Consider the following 15,106-nt stretch of genomic DNA (forward strand, 5'->3'; position numbering starts at 1 on the left):
CTGAGTAAGACTAATCTCTGGGGCCCGGCCCGACAGCATAGTAGTTAAGGTCCTCGCCTTCAACGCGCTGGGATCCATATGGGCAGGAGTTCTAATTCCGGCAGCCCCGCTTCCCATCCAGCTCCCTGCTTGTGGCCTGCGAAAGCAGTTAAGGATGGCCCAAAGCCTTGGGACCCTGTACCCGTGTGGGAGACCCAGAAGAGCTCCTGGCTCTTGACTTCGGATTGGCTCAGTTCCAGTCATTGTGGCCGCTTGGGGAGTGAACCACTGGATGGAAGATATTCCTCTCTGTCTCTCCTCCTCTCTGTATATCCACCTTTCCAGTAAAAATAAATAAATCTAAAATTAAAAAAAAAGACTAATCTCTGGAATTGTCTTAGCACACTTAATTTTTTAATATGATAAAATGAAAAGACTGTAAAAGTTTACAGAAAGGAAAAAAACTTGAATCCTAACATAGTCTACATTTTAATGGCAAAACTGTAAGTTAGACTGGTGGCAATGTTCTCCAAGAGAAAAAGTAATTTTCAATCTAGAATCAATCTGTTTGTCAAGTGTGACACCAGAACAATGACATTCTTTTTTTTTTTTTTAAAGATTTATTCATTTTAATACAGCCAGATATACACAGAGGAGGAGAGACAGAGAGGAAGATCTTTCGTCTGATGATTCACTCCCCAAGTGAGCCGCAATGGGCTGATGCACGCCGGTCCGAAGCCAGGAACCTGGAACCTCTTCCGGGTCTCCCATGCGGGTGCAGGGTCCCAATGCTTTGGGCCGTCCTCAACTGCTTTCCCAGGCCACAAGCAGGGAGCTGGATGGGAAGTGGAGCTGCCGGGATTAGAACCAGCACCCCTATGGGATCCCGGGGCTTTCAAGGCGAGGATTTTAGCTGCTGGGCCACGCCGCAGGGCCAGAACAATGACATTCTTTCACTCACTCAACTGTTATGTGTTAGATGCTGAATCAGGCACTACTCAGGGACAAGTGAAACAGCCACTAAAAATAAAAATTCAAAGTGTGGCTTTGGGAATCAAAGCTGTTAGGAAGATTTTCCGTAACACTGCATTTAATAATCTTCCTAAAAAAACATAACGCCGATTAATTTCAAATATGCAACTTCAAAAATAATATTTATGGAGGACAGCACTGTGTGTATGTAACAGGTTCACATCCCATATGGGCACTAACTCCAGCTGTTTCACTTTCCATCCAGCTCCCTACTAATACACCTAGGAAAGCAGCAGCAAATGGCCATAGTGCTTAGGCCCCTGCACCCACATGGGAGACCGGGAAGGGAATCCTAGCTCCTGCTTCAGCCTGGATCAGCATGCACTCTGCAAACATCTGGGGAGAAAACAGTGGATCAAAGACCTCTCTCAGTCTCTCCCTCTTTGAACATGTAACTTTGCCTTTCAAATAAATAAAGATTTATTTTTAGACATTTATTTATTTCACTTAAAGAAGTTAAAGAGAGAGGGAGAGACAGAGATCTTCTACCCACGATTCATTCCCCAAATGGTCACAACAACCATAGACAGGCTAATACGAAAGTGGGAGTCAGGAGCTTATTCTGAGTCTGTGGGTGCAAGGGCCCAAGACTTTGGGCCATCATTTGCTGTTTCCCAGGCCATTAGCAGGGAACTAGACTGGAAATGGAGCAGCCAGGAATTGAACCAGAGTTCACATGGGATGGTGGTGCAGCACATGGATGATTACCATCCTAGGCCACCACTCCAGTCTAAAGTCTTAAAATAATAATAGCAACACCACTGGTGACTACTGGATCCTTTGCAGCCTCCCCTGGAACAGACTGCATAGATTCAAGAACTTTTAGGACACAAGCGGAGTTCGGCTGGCTCCTCACATGTGAATATACTTTGGAAATCTTGATTTTCAGATACCAAAGGTAGCACACCCATAGAAACTTATTCACAATTTTTTTAAGATTTTATTTATTTTTTTATTAAATTTATTCACTAATTACATTGTGTTGTAATTACATAGAATCTGGGATTCTCCCCCCACCCTCCCCATTTTATTTATTTTTATTGGAAAAGAAGATCAGATTCACAGAGAGAAGGAGAGACAGGGAAAATGATTTTCTGCCCACTGGCCCACTCCCCAAGTGGCTACAACGGCCAGAGCTAAGCCAATCTGAAGCCAGGAATAAGAGATTCTTGCAGATCTCCCACACGGGTGCAAGGCTTTGGGCCATCCTCTACTGCTTTCCCAGGCCAGGAACAGGGAGTTATATGGGAAGTAAAGCAGCTAGGACATGAACCCATTTGGAATCCCAGCACTTGCAAGGTGAGGCTTTAGCCATTGAACCATCATGTCAGGCCACACATTTTTTATAAATTCTTATTTCATGTTTCAAGACTATAAAAGGGATTTTACCTATTCCAACATAATCCACCTGTAGCAATTTTTTTAATTGTCTGAACACAGCAAATGGAATAAATGTCAAATCACTTCTACGTTCAACCTCTCAAAACTCTGAATTGAAAACACATAGCGGAACCCGCAACGTGGCCTAGCGGCTAAAGTCCTCGCCTTGAACGTCCCGGGATCCCATATGGGCGCCGGTTCTAATCCCGGCAGCTCCACTTCCCATCCAGCTCCCTGCTTGTGGCCTGGGAAAGCAGTTGAGGACGGCCCAAAGCTTTGGGAGACCCGGAAGAGGTTCCTGGTTCCTGGCTTTGGATCGGCACAGCACCGGCCGTTGCGCTCACTTGGGGAGTGAATCATCGGACGGAAGATCTTCCTCTCTGTATATCTGACCTTGTGATAAAATAAATAAAGCTTAAAAAAAAAAAACCACACATAGCTAAAATTAATGCAGCAAATCTGAAGTTCTTAGAACCTACTTTTTCATGAACTCTCAAACAAAAACACTTTCTAGTCATTTACTTTCCAATCTAACAAAACTTCACCAAAGGAGATCAATGAAGTTACTGCTGTATGAGTATCACATACAAAATTGTACTCTCAGGGCCCAGCACATTGACTCGGTGGCTAAATCCTTGGATTCCAAGTGCCAGGATCCCATACGGGCACCAGTTTGTGTCCCAGCTATTTTACATCCCATCCAGATCCCTGCTTGTGGCCTGGGAAAGAAAGCCCAAAGCCATGGGGCCCTGTAAACACATGGGAGACTCAGAAGAAGCTCCAGGCTCTTGGTTCAAAATTGGTTCAACTCCAGCCATTGCGGCCACTTGGGAAGAGAATCAGATCTTCCACTTGGAAGATCTTTTTCTTTGTCTCTGCATCTCTCCTTCTCTCTGTAAATCTGTCTTTCCAATAAAAAAAAATAAATCTTAAGAAATACATACATGTATATGTATATATAATGGTATTAACAACCTTATCTATACAACCCCTTGATACAAGGTAAAAAGAACTAAAATCTTCAAAATTTAACTAAATCAAAACAACAATCAAAAAAACCACTTAAGTACCTTTCATTACAAAGTTCACTAATTAAACCCAATTTTTATAACTTCCTAGTTTAAATTTCATTCACACATCTCCAAATTTATACTGATTTCCAAGCAGGAATGAATGGATAATTCTCATGTCATAATGACATCCTGAAAACACAGAACAATAATGAAAAAAAAATGAAACTTGCAAATTACCAAATACTATTGTCACCACCAAAATTCATGTACAGGAATTGGGATTTAGCCAAATAGTTAAAATATGGGTTAAGACTGCCCCATCCCTCACCAGAGGGCCTGGATCCAATAAAAGCCTCCACCTATTAACTCCAGCTTCCTGTGGATGCAGTTTCTGGGAGCAAAAACGGCCTATGAGGTCCCTGGGATCCTGCCATCCACATGGGAGACCCAGATTGAGTTTCCACTGGCTCTGAACTGTCCCTAGCCTAGTCTGGCTATGGTGGGCATGCGGGAAGTCCATCAACAGGTGATGTCATAGGCTCCCTCTCGCACATTCTTCCAAACACAAAAATCAGTTAAATTGATTAGTTTAATTTGATTGACTGAAATGGGGCTGGCACTGTGGCATAATAAGCTAAGCTTCCACCTCTGGCACCAGCATTCGATATGGGCATCGAATCAAGTCCCAGCTGTTCCACTTTCAACCCAGCTCTCTGCTTATGATCTGGGAAAGCAGCAGAGGATAGTCCAAAGCCTTGAGACCCTGTGCCCACATGAAAGACCTGGAAAAAGCTCCTGGCTCCTGGCTTTGTATTGGCTCAGCTCTGGCCACAGCAGCCATCTGGGAAGTGAACCAGTGGTTAGACCTCTCTGTCTCTCCTTCTCTCTGTAATTCTGCCTTTCAAAAACAATATAAATCTTAAAAAAAAAAAAAAAAAACTTTTTAATTAAAAAAAGTGAACTTGTGGCCAGCATTCTGGCTCAGCTCCAGCATCCCACAACACAGTGCCAATTCAAGTCCCAGTCAGTGTACTTCCAGTCCACCTTCCTACTAAGGCACCTGGAAAAGCAGAGGATGATGGTGCAAGTGCTTGTACCCTGCCACACACACAGAAGACTAAGATCAGGTTTCTGGCATCTGGCCTCAGCCAGCCCAACCTGGTTAGTGGAAGACACTTGAAAAATGAGACAGTGGATGGAAGGTCTCCCTCTCCCAAATCCTCTCTCTCTGTATTTCAAAAAAATACATATTTATTTTTAAAGAAAGACAATACCCTTATACAATGAGTAAAGGCTATGAATAGACATTTCCACAAAATATATAATACAAATAACCAGTAAACATGCAGATATTCAGAACCAGTAATCACAAGGAGGATGAAAATCAAAACCATAATAAAATCATTTCACACCCTCTAGAATGAGTGTAATTAAAATAATTATAAACTATCCAACTATTAATCAAAACAAAAATTATTCCATTTATATGAAATATTCAGACTAGGCAAACCCAAAGAGACTGAAAGTAGATTTAGTAAATGTCAGGTGGAAATGGGGTATGTCTGTGAATAGATACAGCTTCTAACATGATGACAATCCCTTGGAATTAAATGAAGATAACATTTACACAGACTTGTCAATACATCAGGACATGGGATTACATATCCTTTTAAAGGAGTGAATTATACGGGACATGAGTTATACCTCCATTTTTTGAAAAGCTAATAAACAAACCCCCCAGAAAAGACAAAAAAACAACCAAACCCAGACGAATTTCGGTTTAGTCACGCAACTGAAAACATTCAGTAGCTACAAATAAGTAAGTTAAACCAACATGAGCAGATCAAAATCTTGAGCTTCAACATAAAAGCAATCTGTCAGACACATGTACAATACCATTTTATTAAATGTAAAAACATATCTACACACATGGTTAAAATAGAAAGCTATGAACAGGGAAAAAAAACACATAGCAATTCATGCATGGTAAAACTAACCAGGGTGTGAGGCAAGAGAATAGGGCACACAGCACTGTAAGAATCGAAGGCAGATAAAACCAAATACCCAGTGAAGGCAAAGTAGGCAAAAGGAAGACAGGCTCACATTCATCACTGCCCTCACTTTTCCTCTTCCTAAAAATACTCCAGCACAGTATCCAATAGAAGGAACGAAACAGCAGATGGCACAGGCCTCTGCCTCTCTGTGACCCTGCCCTTCAAAATAAGTAAAAAGTGTTTTTAAATGTCCACCTGGATCTTTAAAAAATAAAAGTGTCCCTGTATCCTGAAAACAATGATTCTTAATTAAGAAGGCAAATCATATTAAAATTAAACAAGTTAGCTAGTACTTTGCTGCTATGTTTGGTAAACAAATGATAACAGATATCCAGAGCCACACCAGCAAACCCAGATCTGGCAGGTCTGGGGAAATCATGGCAGTTCAGACTCACTGAGGAATCATTCTCACAAGCACTACTCAGGAGAAACGGTTCTGAAAGAACATCTACACCAGCTGTTGAAGAGCATTTCCGTCTGAAGTTTTATTTACACATCAAGTCCTATTATTGCCTATCTCAAGGAGTTTTTGTGTCTGCTGGCTCAATCCATATTTACTGCATTAGATATTACAAACAAAAGAAATCACAGGCATTCATTCCAATAGTCCAAAAGTGATGGTATTATCATGTGCTATATAGTCTAGGAAACTACAGTACACTCTAGAGAGAACGAACAATTAAATGACAGTTTATTATCACTACGAAAACTGCTGCAACCCCACAGACTCCTTCAGATTATTTCAAGGAAAAAAATGAAAAATGTATATTCACTAAAAATTTAACACAAAAAGAAAAACACTGGCTAAAGCAAGGCTTTTTCAACTTACCGGTTTTAAGAAACCTGGCACATGAAAAGGTGTAGTGGCTTATAACATTAATCATGTGCCTTCATCAGTGCCAGCATTCAAAATGGGTGCTAGTTCAAGACCTGGCAGCTCCAGTTCTGATCCAGTTCTCTGCTTATAGCCTGGGAAAGTAACAGAGGATGGCTTAGGTCCTTGGGACCCTGTACCCATACAGGAGACCCAGAAGAAGCTCCCGCTTCCTGGCTTTGAATCAGACTGTTGAGGCTATTCGAGGAGTGAACCAGCAGATGGAAGAGCTCTCTCTCCTTTTCTCTCTGTAAAAATCTACCTCTCCAATAAAAATGAACAAATCTCAAAAAATAAATACACAAACCTTTCACAGAAGTTTTATCTTCCAATTGTGACACACAATGACTCACTAGCTGTTCTGTGGCAAGTCAGGATCCCATCAGAAGACACTTAAGCTATTTCTGCTTTACATTTTATTCAAAGAACACTGCATCTGGCAAAAGCTGCTAAGCCTTGTAATATATTCAAAGTCCATCTGGAATTTTATATAGCCTTAATATGCCACCATGCAATTTTCCATCTAATAACAATTTTTAAACTTTAGAAACAAAAGAATTAGAAATAACAAAATTATCCAGTATTACCAGAACACCAGGCTTTCCAATTCATTACCAACAGAGCAGCCAACATCTCCTAAAATCAGCTGCAAGTTATTCTCTGACAAAAAGCCTTCAGGAGCTCCCAGCACTTAGCAAACACCAACTTTCTGTGGGCTGTAAAACTCTTAACTCTGCCCTGCTACATGTTTCACCAGGATTCACAGCCTCCCTTCCACCAAAGTTCAGGTTACTGCCAATGTGTTCTGGAGTATCAAACAGGCAACCATAAAGGCCTGTTCTGATTAAGCCTACAGTTAGTTCCATATTTCAGAAAACAGCTTACACATTCAGATGTCTTCAAGGACCAAATGTGGCGACTTGCAGCACACATTCACAAAGGTGTCTGAAGAAGCAGTCTATACTGCTATCTGAAGGAAAAGGGAAGCTGGCTGAGTCCCTGACTTTTGTGTTTCTTCTTTCAACTTTTTTATTCAATTATTTGAAAGGCCAAATGACAGGCAGATCTTTCATCCACTGTCTCATTCTGACACTGCTGCCATTAGACCAGGCAGGCTCTATCCATATTTACTATAACAGATATTACAAACAAAAGAATTTACAGGCATTCGGGCCCGGCACGGTGGCCTAGCGCCTAAAGTCCTCTCCTTGAACGCACTGGGATCCCATATGGGAACTGGTTCTAATTTTGGCAGCCCTGCTTCCCATCCAGCTCCCTGCTTGTGGCCTGCAGGCTGGACCAGGCAGTAGCTGGAAGTCAGGATATCAGCGACTCAGGTACTACAGCCATTATGTCCTGCCTCCCAGAGTGACATTAGCAGGAAGCTGGAGTCAGAAACAAAGCCGATGTCAAACGCTAATGGATGCCAGTATCCTAGGTAGTGCCTTAATAGCTGTACCAAACAGTCCCTGTTTTTTCAAATCACACAACACATCATCAGGGAAAGGATGGCAAAGGGTTCTGTGCTAATTTATGGGCCTTTTTTCTTTTCAGATCCCACTGACTAAATCAGGTTTTAAAATGGAGAATTTCTCATTTAGAGAATCCTTCAGTTCCAAACACATAAAGAAGAGTTGGTCACCTTGGCTCGCATTCTCCCCACCCAAAGTATTATGCTACAGTTCACTAAAAGAAATCCTGTGGCACCAGAATGGCTAAAATTGTTAAAACAGAAACATTGTGTCTAATCAAGAACCCAGCCCACCTGGAATTCTTCTATATTAACAGAGGATGCAAAAAATAAACTGTTAGAAAACTTTTTGGCAATATGTACTATAGTAAGTTTATACCTACCACAAGAGCAAACAACTTTACTCTTAGATATTTACCCAAGAGAAACAGGAGCTTAAGCACAGGAGAAGACTTACACATTAATGTTCACAGCAGATTTATTCACAGAAGCCAAAAACTGTGAATAACCCAAACTTCATCATTAAGAGATGACACTAAACACCACGCAAAACTAACAGATGGGCACAGGCATTTGGCCTAGCAGTTAAGAAACCAATTAAAACTCCCACAGAACTTATCAAGAGTGCCAGGCTTGGGTGCCTGGCACTGCTTCTGATTCCAGCTTCCTACTAAAGCAGACCTAGAGAAGCAGGATTGATGGCTCCAATAACTGGGTGCCTGTCACCCACATGGAAGGGCTGGATTGAGATCCTGGCTCCCATCTTCACCTCTGGTCTGGTCCCATCCAGGCAGCTGATGAGTTAAGCATGCCTCTCTCTGCACCTTGCAAATAAGTTAATTGGGCACCAGCATCATAGCATAGTGGGTAAAGCCACCTACAATACCAGCAACCCATACAGGCACTGGTTAGTGTCTTGGCAGCACTGGAATAATGCTAACACTCTGGGAAAAACAGAGGAAAATAATCAAACGTGAGCCCCTGCCACCTACATGGGAGACTCAGATTAAGTCTTTGGCTCCATCATGGTCTATCCACTGCGGCCATCTGGAGAGTGAATCAGCAGACGGAATATTTACCTATCTGTCTCTATCTCTGTAACTCCAACTTTCAAATAGTTTTAAAAACACAAAAGCTAGCTTTAAAAAAAACCCTAAAACAGGGGTAAGAATTGAGCCCAGTTTCAGACACTGTCACAAAGAATATCCATTTCCCATATCAGAGTACCATTTTCAAATCTTAATTTTTTTCCCAAGATCACATTCATGATAATATACCCTGAGAGGCAACAGGTAATGGCTCAATGGAGTTCCAGGCTCCTAGTTGCAGGATGCCCTGCCAGCCCAGCCCAGGTATTGTAGGGAGTCAACTGGTAGATGGAATACATTTTATCTGCTGTCTTTTTCTCTGCCACTCTGCCTTTCAAAGAGAAACTCTTATTAAATGAACAATAAGTTGGAAGAAAGGAAGAAACAAACCACCGAACATAAAAACTAGAAGTATACATCACAACAGTGATCAGCTGAGAAGTACTACAGTAGGTGGTAATGACTGGGAAGTGGCACAAGAAAACCTCAAGACACTGGGGAGAGAGCTTCAAGGGCCCATGGAGGATGGGGTGTGGGGGAGGTACTGAGCTGATCCAGCACAGGGGAGGCCTGCCACTCACTATCCCCCACAGGGCACCTCAGGCCTCCCCTGACCCTACCTCATGCAGGCAGAAGTGGAGCACAAAAAGAAACACACCTTCCCCAAATTCACCTACCGAGGTGTGGACCTCAGACAGCTGCTGGGCATGTCCTACAAGTAACTGACACAACTGTTCAGAGTGAGGCGACAGGGGCCGCTGAGCCGTGGCCTGCAGCAGAAGCAGCATTCACTAGTCAAGCAGCAGCCCAAGGCCAACAAGGAGGTGCCACCCACGGAGAAGCCCAAGACATAAACATCCTGCCAGAGATGGTGGGCAGCAGGGTGCACGTGCACAACAGCCAGACCTTCAGCCAAGTGGAGATCAGGCCAGAGATGATCAGCCACTATTGGGTGCATCATCCCCTACAAGCCCATCAAGCAGGGCCAGCCTGGCCTTGGTGCCTCACACTTCCCCGCTTGACACCGCTCCCCACAAATGGCTGCCAGCAATAAAGGGGCACTAACGCCACCAAAAAAAAAAAAAAAACCAAACTGGAGAGCTCCCTATCTTTTTCTTTTTAAAGATTTATTTATTTTTATTGCAAAGTCAGATATACATAGAGGAGGAGAGATAGAGAGGAAGATCTTCCATCCAATGGTTCACTCCCCAAGTGACCGCAACGGCCGGTGCTGCGCAGATCCGAAGCCAGGAACCAGGAACCTCTTCCGGGTCTCCCATGCAGGTGCAGGGTCCCAAAGCCTTGGGCCTTACTTGACTGCTTTCCCAGGCCACAAGCAGGGAGCTGGGTGGGAAGTGGAGCTGCCAGGATTAGAACCAGCGCCCATATGAGATCCTAGGGCTTTCAAGGCGAGGACTTTAGCTGCTAGGCCACGCCGCCAGGCCCAAGTTCCCTATCTTGATACAGTTACAAGTATATAAATACATTCATTGGGAAAATTTAAATTTACTGACTTCCTCATTTTGCTATTCAGTGTCTCTTTTATGCCGTTTCAACATTTAAAAACAGAACTGGAATCTAGACCAGATCACCCTCTAAAGTGAATCTAAATACAAAAAGCAGACAAAATTATTAACTGTTAATTAGAGCAATCTGAACAGCTTTCTCCACATTGGGAACACAGGACATCAGGCAATATTAATCAGTGATCCCGAACAGATAGGAATGCATGAGACCTAACAACAACTCTGCCTACTGCCTAGAGAGTTCCAGGAAACAGTGCAGTGAGCACAAACTGAGTTAAGCTCTGATGTACTCCCTAAAGATCGCCAAGATGAAAGCAACATATCAGAGGACAGTGAGCTAGAAAAGGGTTGAAGAGGAAGGAAACATGGAGTCCTATAGAAGGTGTCCCAGAACGCAGGCTACACCCTGCAAGTGTGGCAGATTCTCAAAATCACAGGAGAAAAGCATGAAGACATGGAGAACCTGTGCCTGGCACTCACTCAGGACTATGAGCTGTATTTGCTCTCAAACACTAACATTGGAAAAACACACAGTGTATGACATATCAAGTAGAGTGCATAAGAAAGGCTTTTCTCAATTCTGGGGAATAATTTTGTGTTAAAGATCTATATTTTTTTCTAAGATTTTATTGTTATTGGAAAGCTGGATATACAGAGAAGAGGAGAGACAGAGAGGAAGATCTTCCATCCGATGTTTCACTCCCCAAGTAAGCCACAACAGGTCGGTACGCGCCAATCCGATGCCGGGAACCAGGAACCTCTTCAGGGTCTCCCACGTGGGTGCAGGGTCCCAAAGCTTTGGGCCGTCCTCGACTGCTTTCCCAGGCCATAGGCAGAGAGCTGGATGGGAAGTGGGGCTGCTGGGATTAGAACTGGCGCCCATATGGGATCCTGGTGCGTTCAAGGCGAGGACTTTAGCCGCTAGGCCACGCTGCCGGGCCCAGATCTATTTATTTTTATTGAAAAGTCAGATAGGGGCCTGGCACAGTGGTCTAGCAGCTAAAAGTCCTCGCCTTGAAAGCCCCGGGATCCCATATGGGCGCCAGTTCTAATCCCAGCAGCCCCACTTCCCATCCAGCTCCCTGCTTGTGGCCTGGGAAAGCAGTTGAGGACGGCCCAATGCATTGGGACACTGCACCTGCATGGGAGATCCAGAGGAAGTTCCTGGTTCCTGGCTTCAGACTGGCTCAGCTCCAGCCATTGCAGCCACTTAGGGAGTGAATCAACAGATGGAAGATCTTCCTCTCTGTCTCTCCTTCTCTCTATATATCTGACTTTCCAATAAAAATAAATAAATCTTTAAAAAAAAAAGAAGAAGAAGAATAAAAGTCAGATTGTTATGGGGTGCAGCCAGTGATAGCCAGCACCCATTGACAGTGGGCAATGAAATTTGGCTGTGTTCTCTACCCTCTGTCCTGAAGGTGAGTCCTAACAGCAATGGAATGTTAATTCCATCCTCAACCACTTCCCCCACATCCTAAATTAGCCAGGATATTGGAAGTCCAATTAGTCTAGATGTTTTAGCTACAAACCCAGTTCCTGTTCCTGCCATCCCAACGCGCACTAATCAACTCCTTAGCCCACAACACTTAGGTATTCGCTCCTGCCCACCTGTGACTCACCTATCAACTGAGAGGGGACGGTATTGCATTGTCATGTAACCACGCCCCTCACAATCCCCTTTAAAACGCCCATGAAGCAGGGGCTCTCACTCTCTTTCTGACCAGGTGCTTCCATTACGTTAACACCTCGACTCTTGGCTGACCCAGGACAGGTAATCCCCTGAGCATGGTCCCTGTGTACTGCTTAGAAGAGGCAATGGTTATAATAATGTTGTTTCTGCTTTGTGTACTATCCGGAGTTCCAAGAAGGGTGAGGCCAAGCAGTAGTAGAATGTGGGCAGAGAAGTCAGGGAAAGGTGAATGTCTGCAGTTTTGTAAGTGTGTCCAGGTTCTTTGTAAGCATGTCCAGGTTATTCGCTGTATGTCTCTTAGGATAACTTACATTGCTAGGGAAGCTGGGACATAGGTCTTCAGCTTAATGGATGGACTTAAGGATGATGACCATTTGTTTCTTTTGGGATTATGATTGGTTGAATTATGACTGGTTGGGTTGGCGTATGGACTTGTGATTTGCTTTGTGCTCTATTATCACCAAGCTTGGTTAATAAAGATTCCTTAATAAGCCTCAGACATGTCTGGTATGATCTTGCTCGCACCCTGCAACATGATATACAGAGAGAAGGAGAGACAGAGAGGAAGATCTCCCATCTGCTGATTCACTTCACAGCGGTCACAACAGCCACAGATGAGCCAAATTAAACCAGGAATCTGGAGCCTCTTCCAGGTCTCCCAAGCTGGTGCAGGGTCCCAAGGTTTTTGTCTGTCCTCCACTGCTTTCCCAGGCCACAAGGAGGGAACTGATGGGAAGTGTGGCAGCCAGGACACAAAGATTTATTTCTTTTACTTGAGAGAGTTACAAAGAGAGAGGAAGAAAGATCAATCTTCTATTCTCTGGTTCAAATGGTTGCACCAGTCAGAGCTGGATTGGGCTAAAGGTGGGAACCAGGAGCTTCTTCCAGGTCTCCCACCCACGTGAGTGCAGGGCCCCAAGGCTTTGGGTCATCATCCTCTGCCTTCCAAGACCACCAGCAGGGAGTTGGATCAAAGTGGAGGAGTCAGGACTAAAACCAGTGCCCATACAGGATGCTCGCACTACCGGAAGAGGATTGTCTGTGATTGACATGACACCAACCACTGTAAATAAATCTTTTTAAAAAGATACTTCCAGAGCCCAGCACGGTGGCCTGGCGGCTAAAGTCCTGAATACACCTGGATCCCATATGGGCGCCGGTTCTAATCCTGGCGAACCGCTTCCCATCCAGCTCCCTGCTTGTGGCCTGGGAAAGCAGTCGAGGACGGTCCAAAGCCTTGGGACCCTGCACCCAGGTGGGACACCTGGAGGAGGTTCCTGGCTCCTGGCTTCAGATCGGCGCCGGCCGTTGCGCTCACTTGGGGAGTGAATCATAAGAGGGAAGATATTCCTCTCTGTCTCTCCTCCTTTCTGTATATCTGACTTTGTAATAAAAATAAATAAATCTTTTTAAAAAATAGATACTTCCAGAGACAATTCCATCCCAAATCAGAATGATCAAATTTGGGTCTCCTCTCCGCTTGCAGCCCTGGCTTCCTGCTAATGCATATCAAGGATGCAGCAGATGATGACTCAGGTATTTGGGTCCCCGTGATCCCTGTGATTCATGTATTTTTATTTGAAAGTCAGAGTTACAGAGAAAGAGAAAAACAGAGAGGTCTTCCATCCACCAGTTTACTCTCCAAATGGCCAGAACAGCTGGAGCTGTGCTTTTTTAGAAGCCAGGAGCTTCTTCTAGGTCTTCCAAGTGGGAACAGAGGTCTAAACACCTGGGTGGTCCTTTACTGCTTTTCCAGGCACATTAGCTGGAAGACAGATCAGAAGTAGAGCAACCAGTACTCAAACCAGTGACCATGAGATAGATGTCAGTGCTACAGGCAGCAGTTTTACCTGAAATGCCACAGGGTTGGCACGCTCAAGTAAATCTAATACTCAGACACACACACACAAAATTATCAATAATTCGTTTTAGGGATGTTAGCAGTGACCAAGACACTGTCCCTGCTGTTTGAAAACCTTCAGTCCTTTGAGTCACAGATATAGACTATTTTGCTACAGAATAGGAAGGCAGTAGTAGAGGCAACCATTTGAAGTATACAGCAAGGAGGTTGGGATTTGGCGTGGGACACGCCCCCACTGGAGCGCCTGAGTTTGATGCCTGTCTGTGCTCCTTCTGACTCCATCTTCATGCTGATGCAGGCCTGGGAGCTACTGGAATGGTTCAAATGACTGGATTCTGGTTACCCATGCAGGAAACACAGGCTGAGTTCCTGGCAGACACTAGCATTTGGGGAGTAAACCAGTAGATGGAAGGTCTTGTTCTCTGTTTCTCTGTCTGTCGAATAAACAAACAAACAAAACCCACAAAGCTCAAGAATGCTGCATGACCCTTGTCAAAATTAAAAAGGTGACCTTGAGAGCTATTAGAAAATGGTTGTTCACAGATCCAGGTACCCAAGTAACTTTTGCATTTTATAAAAGAGTCAAAAGAATTCTTTCACAAAAGTTTTTGTTTGGTGTAGGAACAGGACTGCACAGTTGGAAGCCTCTCCAGATAGAGAAGCAGGGGCCACTCAGAAGAAGAACCTCTTGGTTCTGCATGTCTTGTTGTACAGCAGAGGTGACACAATCGCTGATGACCCATTTATCCTTACCTGTAAGGCTTCCAGGGTCAACATTTTTTACTTAACGTGCCACATAAGCATCCATGGCATCAGTGGAAACTCTAGGCTGGAAGTCCAGTTATTCTCTATTTTTTCCTCCTTCATGTCTTTGCATTAAGATATAACAGGAGGGGGAAAAAAGTTGTAACAAAAGGGGCCCAGCGCAGTAGCCCAGTGGCTAACATCCTTGCCTCACATGTGCTGGGATCCCATATGGGCCGGTTCTAATCCCGGTGGCTCTACTTCCCATCCAGCTCTCTGCTTGTGGCCTGGGAAAGCAGTCAAGGATGGCCCAAAGCCTTGGGACCCTGCATCTGTGTAGGAAACCCGGAAGAGGCTCCTGGCTTTGAGTCAGCTCAGCTCCAGCCATTGC

At 44.2% G+C, this 15,106-nt stretch overlaps 1 protein-coding gene and 1 pseudogene across 7 annotated transcripts in view; one reads left to right on the forward strand and one right to left on the reverse strand.

Moving 5' to 3' along the window:
* MTA3 (metastasis associated 1 family member 3) overlaps positions 1-15,106 on the reverse strand; it is a 153,846-nt gene that overhangs the window by 108,399 nt on the left and 30,341 nt on the right. The gene's annotated exons all lie outside the window — the stretch shown is intronic.
* LOC105941675 (small ribosomal subunit protein uS19-like) lies at positions 9,527-9,913 on the forward strand (annotated as a pseudogene).

This window comes from Ochotona princeps, chromosome 8, assembly GCF_030435755.1.
Source record: "Ochotona princeps isolate mOchPri1 chromosome 8, mOchPri1.hap1, whole genome shotgun sequence".
NCBI classification, from domain to species: Eukaryota; Metazoa; Chordata; class Mammalia; order Lagomorpha; family Ochotonidae; genus Ochotona; species Ochotona princeps.